Genomic DNA, 8,187 nt, shown 5'->3' with positions numbered 1-8,187 from the left:
AGCAAATTCTTCAAACTATGTATGAGGTTGACTCAAAAAGCCACATAAAGGTAGCTTGGCAAATCAACTAACTGTTGATCAGTTTGTGGCGATCGTAAGTCTATATATGCTGGATTTGAATATTTTCTGTATTTAAAGAAAAATAAGTACATTCTAAGAATAGTTGTCATCTCCCTCTCTAGACTTGCCTCGTAGATATTTGAAATGGGGATTAACATATTTAAGAGTAGCAGGAAGTGCTATTTTATCAGTGTCTGGAATGGGAGGTGAATTCACGTCCCTGCCTGGACTTGTTGACTAGCTTGCTGGGTTGTGAGAACCACGGCATTCTCCTGGGAATTGGTTCCAGGGCACTGACTGCATTTCTTCTGAAGCTAAAGCACTTAGCTTTGCTTCCATGCCTTTTAATATAATTTGTAGGCTTCAGCAGATTTCTAAAGTACACCACTTGATATCTTTCACAGCTCAAGGTAAATTCTGCAGCACGAACTTACAGAAGTTTTTTTCTTTTACCCGGGGTGAGAACGTACTTTTTTCTAGTGCTATTTTTTTTTTTTTCTGGGATCCTTTCATCTGTTTACATGAATTCCACTTTTTCTTGCTGTATTAAAAAAAATCACCTAAGCTGTCTACATAGGTGTGAAACTTTTGGTTGTGATTTCCTTGAAGTTAGTTGGAACTGGAACTTTTTTTTTCTGTATCCTGAATGGCTCACACATTCCCTAACACAGAATGGGTACTCGGTGAACAGTTGTTGAATCAGTGAACAGTAATGGATCAGTTCTGTCAGACAATGGATTGAATTATTTTTGCACACTTAGTTCACTCATGGACTGAATTAACCTACTCATGGGCTGTTTGGGGCATCAAGCGATATTTATACATTTCTGGAGAATGTGGAATCACCTGGGTTAACAGTGTTTGCAGGTGACATTCGATTGCAAGGGCCCAAGGAACTATGGTTGAATTCTGCTTGGGCATAGGCCATTTTCCACCAGCAAAGTTATGAGAACCTTTTTTTTTTTTCTTTTTTGGTAACTGATATGAAATTTTCAGTTCTGAATGACATCCAGAAACTCTCCTTCTGCAGCAAATGAATAAAATGTTTTGAGGGAATTTGAGAGGAGGGTTGGTCTTTTATCTCTCACCTCTAGCAGGAGGATGCTTGCAGTCTCTTAAGAGATGTTCTCTTTATGAAATGGTGGAAGGACAGAAGCATCAGCCAGCCCATTCATGCTTGGGGACAGAGAGGGAGCTCAGAGCCTAGGGGAGCACAGGTCATTCTAATGAATGACAGCTGTAATAATAAAGACATGCCATCTATGCTACTTTTTGCAGAAACCAGAAACATCCTTGTGAAAGTTAAAGGGAAAAGAAAAATGTGTACTTTGAGGGGGGTGTTAACAGGGGACAGGAGGTGGCGACATAAAGACTGGTTTAATGTGTCTCGTTGTAGCCCCTAAGGCTTTACCTGACCCCATCACTGTCACAACACCTTCTCCGGGACTGACAGTCTTGGTAATTGATGGGTTGGTGGGGGCTGTTTTCTGCAAACACATTAAGGCAAGAGGGAATACTCTGGCCCCCACCTCCCCACGCCTGGCATGGGGGACCTGGAGGCGAGCAGACACAAGGCCCGGCGGTGTTGAGGGGAGAAGGAATCAATTCTGTCAACCAGACTGCCCAGCTACTGTCAGGCGCTAGGACCTTTCACCCGCTCTTTGGAGTCGTTAGAACTCCCAAATCTCTTTGCAGGCCTTTTCTATTAGACACATACTCCCATGTTTTGATTTTTTGCTCCCAAAGTCATTTTTTAAAATAATTACCTGCATCGAACCACACTTACCATCTGTGGGCTGAGAGCGGGCAAATGATTTATTAGTCTTGGTTTCTAATGGTGTGGAGCAGCGTGGGATTGATCTTGCTGGTGACGCACTCGGTGGTTGCACCGATGGGTGGGAGGGTCAATGTCAGGATGAAGCTTCTTGTGGAGCTGACATGCACGTGGGGACCCGGGGTTTGGTGTTTAGTCGGCAGACTGTGACATTGCAAAAGTGGAGTCTCAAATCAGGGTGGGTAACAGGAGGCAGGAAAAGCAGTGAGGGAGCTTCTTGGGATGTTTTACTTTAAGCAGAAAGTAAGACTGCATGAAAAGAGGAGACAGAATATGCAACTCAAATCATTGCCAAGAAGGCTCTGGGTTTCTTCTGTGCACACTGCCTGCCTTGTATTCAAGGGTTTGACTGTGCAGAGGCTAGTCATGTTGGGGGACCCTGAGCACTACACTTGGCATTTGGGTGTATCCTGATGTACATCCAAATCAAGATATCCATCAATATAGCCATTTCCACTGCTTGACATTAGGTTTTGGGGCTAGTTTTTTAAAGATCAGTGACTGAATTGTAGCTCGGCTGATTGGATGTGTCTTCTTGGAGACTCACCTGTCCTCCCCGATGAGATGCTGACTACACAACAGCAGTCACTGTGCTGGGCACATGGGCAGAGTTCAGGAGACGTGGCTTCCTTCCTTCTTCTTTCATTTCTTCCTGCCCAGAACAACAAGGCTGAGACTGATAATAAAATTCCTGGAACATGGAGAAACTAATGTGGGGAGAAAAGCAGAAATGTATTGCGACTTCCATGGGCTTTGGGCATTTTTGGACCTCCCCCCTCTCTTTTCCATAAAAAATGCATTTTAAGACATATTGGTATAAAGATAGAATTATTCATAGTACATATTAAAATTTTTCCACTACCTAAAAGTTTGTGATTTTATTGTCTTCTTGTTTTTAAAATAAACTAAAATATTTTCAAAGGTCCTTAGAAGAACTGTGGGCCCTGGGCTCGGTGCCTGCTGTGCCTGATAAATCAGGCCTGGAGAAGAGACATCAGTGACATTTTAGTGTCAGGTAGAAAATGTAAAATATCATGATTGTTTTCCAATGATATACTAAGTAAGACACATAAGATGTGTTTTAATTTTTTTTCTTGATGTATGCTGTGGTCCTTTAGTTATAAATGCTGAATATTGTTAAAAGATAAACTGAGGCACAATAAAAACTTAAAGAGTTTATTTGAGCAAACAATGATTTGTTATAGAAACACCAGGGATTCATCGAGGTCCTGTTGTTCACTGCACAGAAAGCCAATCACCGAGACAATGAATATTGCCAAGGAAGAAGGCTTTAATCAGGTGCTGCTGTCCAGGAGATGGGAGATCAGTCTCAAGTCCACCTCCCTGACTGATTAAAACTAGGGGTTAGCAGGGAAGAAATGTAACAATATGTAAGAAAACAGGAACTAGGGAGGGGCAAGGAAGAAATCATGAAGAATGAGGGGCCTGACATCTCATTGCATGTGATGATCTGGTGAGTTTCAGTTCTTTGATACTCTTTGAGAGGTCTGGGGTTCCTTTCCTGTGGAAGGAACTCAGATAAAACAAATGTAAGTTTGAAGCTGTAAGATCAGAAGGATCAAATTCTATGTTGATCTAAAAAATGTCCATGGGACTGCTGGGTCAGTTTCAGATTCATGAATCAGGCAGCTCCAAACTAAAAGTGGTTCAGTGCCTATGCTGAAGAAAGGAAGAGACAGGCTTTTGTAGAGTGAACGAGGAAACAACAGAAATGAAATATTTGATTGGTTACAGCTAAAACTTGCCTCATTTGGTCTATCCTGCTGAGAAGTCCTCAGTTATATAATTATAAATTTGTTGGCTGCTTCTGATTGTTTGAGCTTCAGTTCTGGTTTTCTAATATGGGCATTTACAGAAATAGCTCATGCTAAGTTTTGTTTATGTTTGCAAATCAAGCAAGATTAAGGTCATTAATGAAGCCTAACTGGCTTTGCCTGCTCAGGGCATCTTCAAGCCTGGTTTTCATTTTAATTTACTGTAACAGTACTTTAGATTTGTAAGGTAAAGTTAGAATCCATCTTTGTTGACTCCAAAATATACTCTGAAGTTTGAACTTTTTAATAACTCCCTGATATGTCTTAACTTTTTTTGTAGGTATGACTGTCATCTAAATTTCCAAGTTCTTTTTTTTTTGAGACAGAGTCTCACTGTGTTACCCAGGCTGGAGTGCAGTGATGCGATCTCAGCTCACTGTAACCTCCACCTTCCATGTTCAAGAGATTCTCATACCTCAGCCTCCTGAGTAGCTGGGATTACAGGTGTGTGCTGCTATGGCCAGTTAATTTTTGTATTTTTAGTAGAGATGGGTTTTCACTGTGCTGGCCAGGCTGGTCTTGAATTCCTGACCTCATATGATCTCCCTGCCTTAGCCTCCCAAAGTGCTGGGATTATAGGCATGAGCCATGCCTGGCCTCCAAGTTCTTTGTAGTAAGTACTTAGTACTTTAGACTTCTTAAGCTTTTTCCTCCTACTTAGCTGAAATTTTGTATCCTTTAAGTACTTACTACAGAGAACTTGGAAATTTAGATGACAGTCATACCTACAAATCAAGTTATTATGGATAAGTTATAGCGTTATTTAACTTATTATGGGTAAGTTATAGTGTTACTTAACAATCAGTATGCTACTTAGGAAAAAAACTTCTGAGCTCTATGCAAAAAAGCCTGTTGTAAAGCAAATAATTCCATCTAAGGTATTTGCTTGTCACTTTGGGTTGTTTTTCCAATTATTGAAACGTTTAAACTGAATGCATCTCTATTCTTCCTAGCCTGGTGAGTACTGAAGGGTTGGGCTATATCTCTGACTTTTTTCCGCCCTGACAAGTGTTTCCTAAGAGCAAGTGTGGTGCACAGGTAATAGCCTAGGCTATAGAGGTGACTGAGTGTAGTTCAATTCCTCGCCTTTCCATTTGCTCTAGGGCAAGTTACTGAAATGCTCTGTGCTTCCATTTCCTCAACACTAAAAAGAGGAAAAAAAATGCAAGTATCCTTCATAATCCAAAGCAAATTTGTTCTGTATACCAGGTAAGACGGTGAATATCCACAGAGCAGAAGCCCATGTCCCTTTATTTAATTTAATGTATTTATTATTAACTTTTCTATTATTTATTTTTAAAACTGACATAGAATTGTACATATTATTAATGGTGTACAACGTGATGTTTTGAAATACATATACATTGTGAAATGGTTAAATCAAGCTAATTAACATATGCGTTACCTCACATACTTATCATTTATTTTTGATAAGAACACTTAAATCACCTTTCTTAGTAATTTTTTTTTTTTTTGAGACGGAGTCTCGCTCTGTCACCCAGGTGGGAGTGCAGTGGCGCGCTCTTGGCTCACTGCAAGCTCCGCCTCCCCGGTTCACGCCATTCTCCTGCCTCAACCTCCCGAGTAGCTGGGGCTACAGGTGCCCGCCAACATGCCTGGCTAATTTTTTTGTATTTTTAGTAGAGACGGGGTTTCACTGTGTTAGCCAGGATGGTCCCAATTTCCTGACCTCGTGATCAACTCGCCTCGGCCTTGCAAAGTGCTGGGATTATAGGCGTGAGCCACCGTGCCTGGCCCTTTCTTAGTAATTTTCAAGGAAGTAATATATTATTACTAACTATAGTCCCTGTGTTGTACAATAGATTTCTTGAAATTATTCCTCATATCTAGCTGAAATTTTGTATCCTTTGACCAATATCACCCCAATCACTCCGACCCCGCAGCCCCTGGTAACTTCTATTCTACTCTACACTTCTGTGAGTTTGACTTCTTTAGATTGCACTTATAAGTGAGTGAGATCATACAGTATTTCTCTTTCTGTGCCTGACTTAATCTCACTTGTGGAAAAATAATAAACAGGTTTCTAACTCATCCTAAAGTCCCAAATGATGTCCCCCCAAATCCCTAAAACTCAAACAGGTTGGTTCATGACAAACCACTAAAGATGTGTGCATGACACAAAGTGTTTAAAATGTTACCTCATTTTAAAATAATTAACTCATTGATGGGTACGCTTGTGTGTACAGTAACTCTAGAAATGATTTTCTACAATTCATCAAACATATACTCTAAATTAAATGAGCAATGAAGTAATACATTAAAAACAGGCAGGGCGTGGTGGCTCACGCCTAGAATCCCAGCACTTTTGGAGGCCAAGGTGGATGGATTGCTTGAGCCCAAGAGTTTGAGACCAGCCTGGGCAACATGATGAAACCTCATCTCTACAAAAAATACGAAAATTAGCTCAGCATTGTGGCATGTGTCTGTTACCCCAGCCACTCGAGGGGCTGAGGCGGGAGGATCGCTTGAGCCCAGGAGGTTGAGGTTGCTGTGAGTCATGATAGCACCAGTGCACTCCAGCCTGGGTGACAGAGTGAGACCCTGCCTCAAAAAACCAAACAAAACAAAGCAAAAGACAAAAATGCAAAAAAAAGAAAACCCATTGTGAAGTAAAATAAACAAGCAATGAAAATTTAAAAAATGATTCCTTACAAATTGGAGACCTACAGATTGAAGGTGATTGAGATTTGGAAGTGAGAGAAGGGATATGGAACTGTTGTCACTGTTGTTGCCTGTGCTAAACCTCTAAGGTACAACGACTTCTTGGTCCATTGGTGGTAAAAGCAACTTGAACTTTATCTTCATAATCAACAGCACTAGAAAGAGTGTGCTCTGTCAACAAAAAAGTGTTGAGCAATCAACAGCACTAGAAAGAGTGTGCTCTGTCAACAAAAAAGTGTTGATTGCAAAATTTTCATTCATCATATCTTTAATGGATGGTGACAGAAAGCTGCTGGTTCGTACAGGCTTATGATAATGGTTCGTACAGGCTTATGATTCAAATATCAGGTGACAGACAATGCCTTCTCTTCTACTTGGCTCTAAAGGGCACTGAAGTTGTCGGAGTAGTATATCAGTGAGAGTTTTAGCCTAACACCTTCTTCATAAATGCCTCCAAAAGTAGCATTAGCCTTTGTTTAGGGGTTTTCTATCTAGGCATGTATTCTTGTCTTCTTAAATGGACCTATAAGTTGCCTTTTTTTCTTTCTTTCTTTTTTTTTTTTTGAGACAGAGTCTCTCTCTGTTGCCCAGGCTGGAGTGCAATGGCATGATCTTGACTCACTGCAACCTCCGCCTCCTGGGTTCAAGCTATTCTCCTGACTCAGCCTCCCAAGTTTTGATGTGTAGAGAGGCAGCACCTGAAAGGTCTCTGTGGCTTCTAATAGTCCAGGGAGACGAGAAGTCAAAGAGGTCCCTGTGTGGACACTAGGAGAGGGGACAGAGAACCTCCTGGGAAGCAAGTCACTCACATGGCCAGGGCCAGAAAGCCCTCAGAGAGAGCAGAGAAGAGAGTCACGAGGGTCTGTGGGTGGTGTCTGGCTTGATGTAACACTGGTTTTTTTTTTTTGCAGTTAGTTTGCTAATGTCAATTCTGAGTTAAGAGACACAAGACGTGTGGGCTAAGAGATGTCTCCATGTTCAACACACACTAGACAAACTTAATTATTTATGAGTCTCTATTGGAGCACTTCAGGCTGTGCAGAGGCAGCTTTTAGATGGTGAAGACAGCTAGTTTTTTTCAAAGGGCGCTGGAAAGATAGGGCTAGTTTTGGATTTTGTTTCACATTTTGTTTTCAAACAAGCTGGTAAATGTTGAATTAAAGCATTATTTTGGGCCAGGTTTACATAGAGTGGCAATGAAACATTTCACTGGGTAAAGGAATGGGGGAAAAGAGCTCCAGGGTTTCTTGCCTCTGGCTTTGTAGCTTTCTTGCATCACTAGGGGATCGTTTCTGCAAATGGAGTGGGAAAAGCCAAAGCTTTGGAATAGATTCTAAGTGAATGGGGAGAAACAAATGTAGGGTGAACACACACACAAGCCAGACAGAACTTTGGTACAAAAATCAGATGCGCCATAAAGACTGTTTCACTTTAGGAATGATGTCTAGATTTGAAATGCTTGGTTTAAAACGACTATTACGTCACCGCCACCTGCTGGCCAGAAACGGTATTAGCTTAAAGCTCCATTAGAGTAAAGGGTCTTCTTGGGGTGGGGTAACTGATTGGGATTCTCATGGTTATTTTTCTGTGGAAAGAGTCTTTCTCCGAGAAAATCTGCTTTTATTTTTTCTTTTGTCTAGAAAATGTTCCGTTATTTTAAATGAACATTTTAAAATTTATAAAACATAGTGATAGGAAATTTTAAAATACAGAAAAATATAAGGACTATCTATATTTACACATTTTCCTAACATGGAAATATTTGAAAAAACTCCA

General features: G+C 40.8%; 1 long non-coding RNA gene across 1 annotated transcript in view; it reads right to left on the bottom strand.

Annotated features, from left to right (window-relative positions):
• Positions 1 to 1,852: 1,852 nt before the first annotated feature.
• The window catches only part of LOC108515170 (uncharacterized), a 12,909-nt gene continuing 6,574 nt past the window's right edge, over positions 1,853 to 8,187 (bottom strand). Inside the window, exons 2-3 of the long non-coding RNA XR_001881439.1 lie at positions 2,442 to 2,601; positions 1,853 to 2,143 (exon numbers count right to left, since the gene is read on the bottom strand). This is a non-coding gene — a long non-coding RNA (uncharacterized LOC108515170). The remainder of the gene's footprint in view (positions 2,144 to 2,441; positions 2,602 to 8,187) is intronic.

The sequence above is a fragment of the Rhinopithecus bieti genome, unplaced genomic scaffold (assembly GCF_001698545.2).
Source record: "Rhinopithecus bieti isolate Rb0 unplaced genomic scaffold, ASM169854v2 scaffold_33664, whole genome shotgun sequence".
In the NCBI taxonomy this organism is placed as follows: domain Eukaryota; kingdom Metazoa; phylum Chordata; class Mammalia; order Primates; family Cercopithecidae; genus Rhinopithecus; species Rhinopithecus bieti.
The sequence above is the reverse complement of the archived record's forward strand: the minus strand, read 5'-3'. Positions and strand labels throughout refer to the sequence as shown.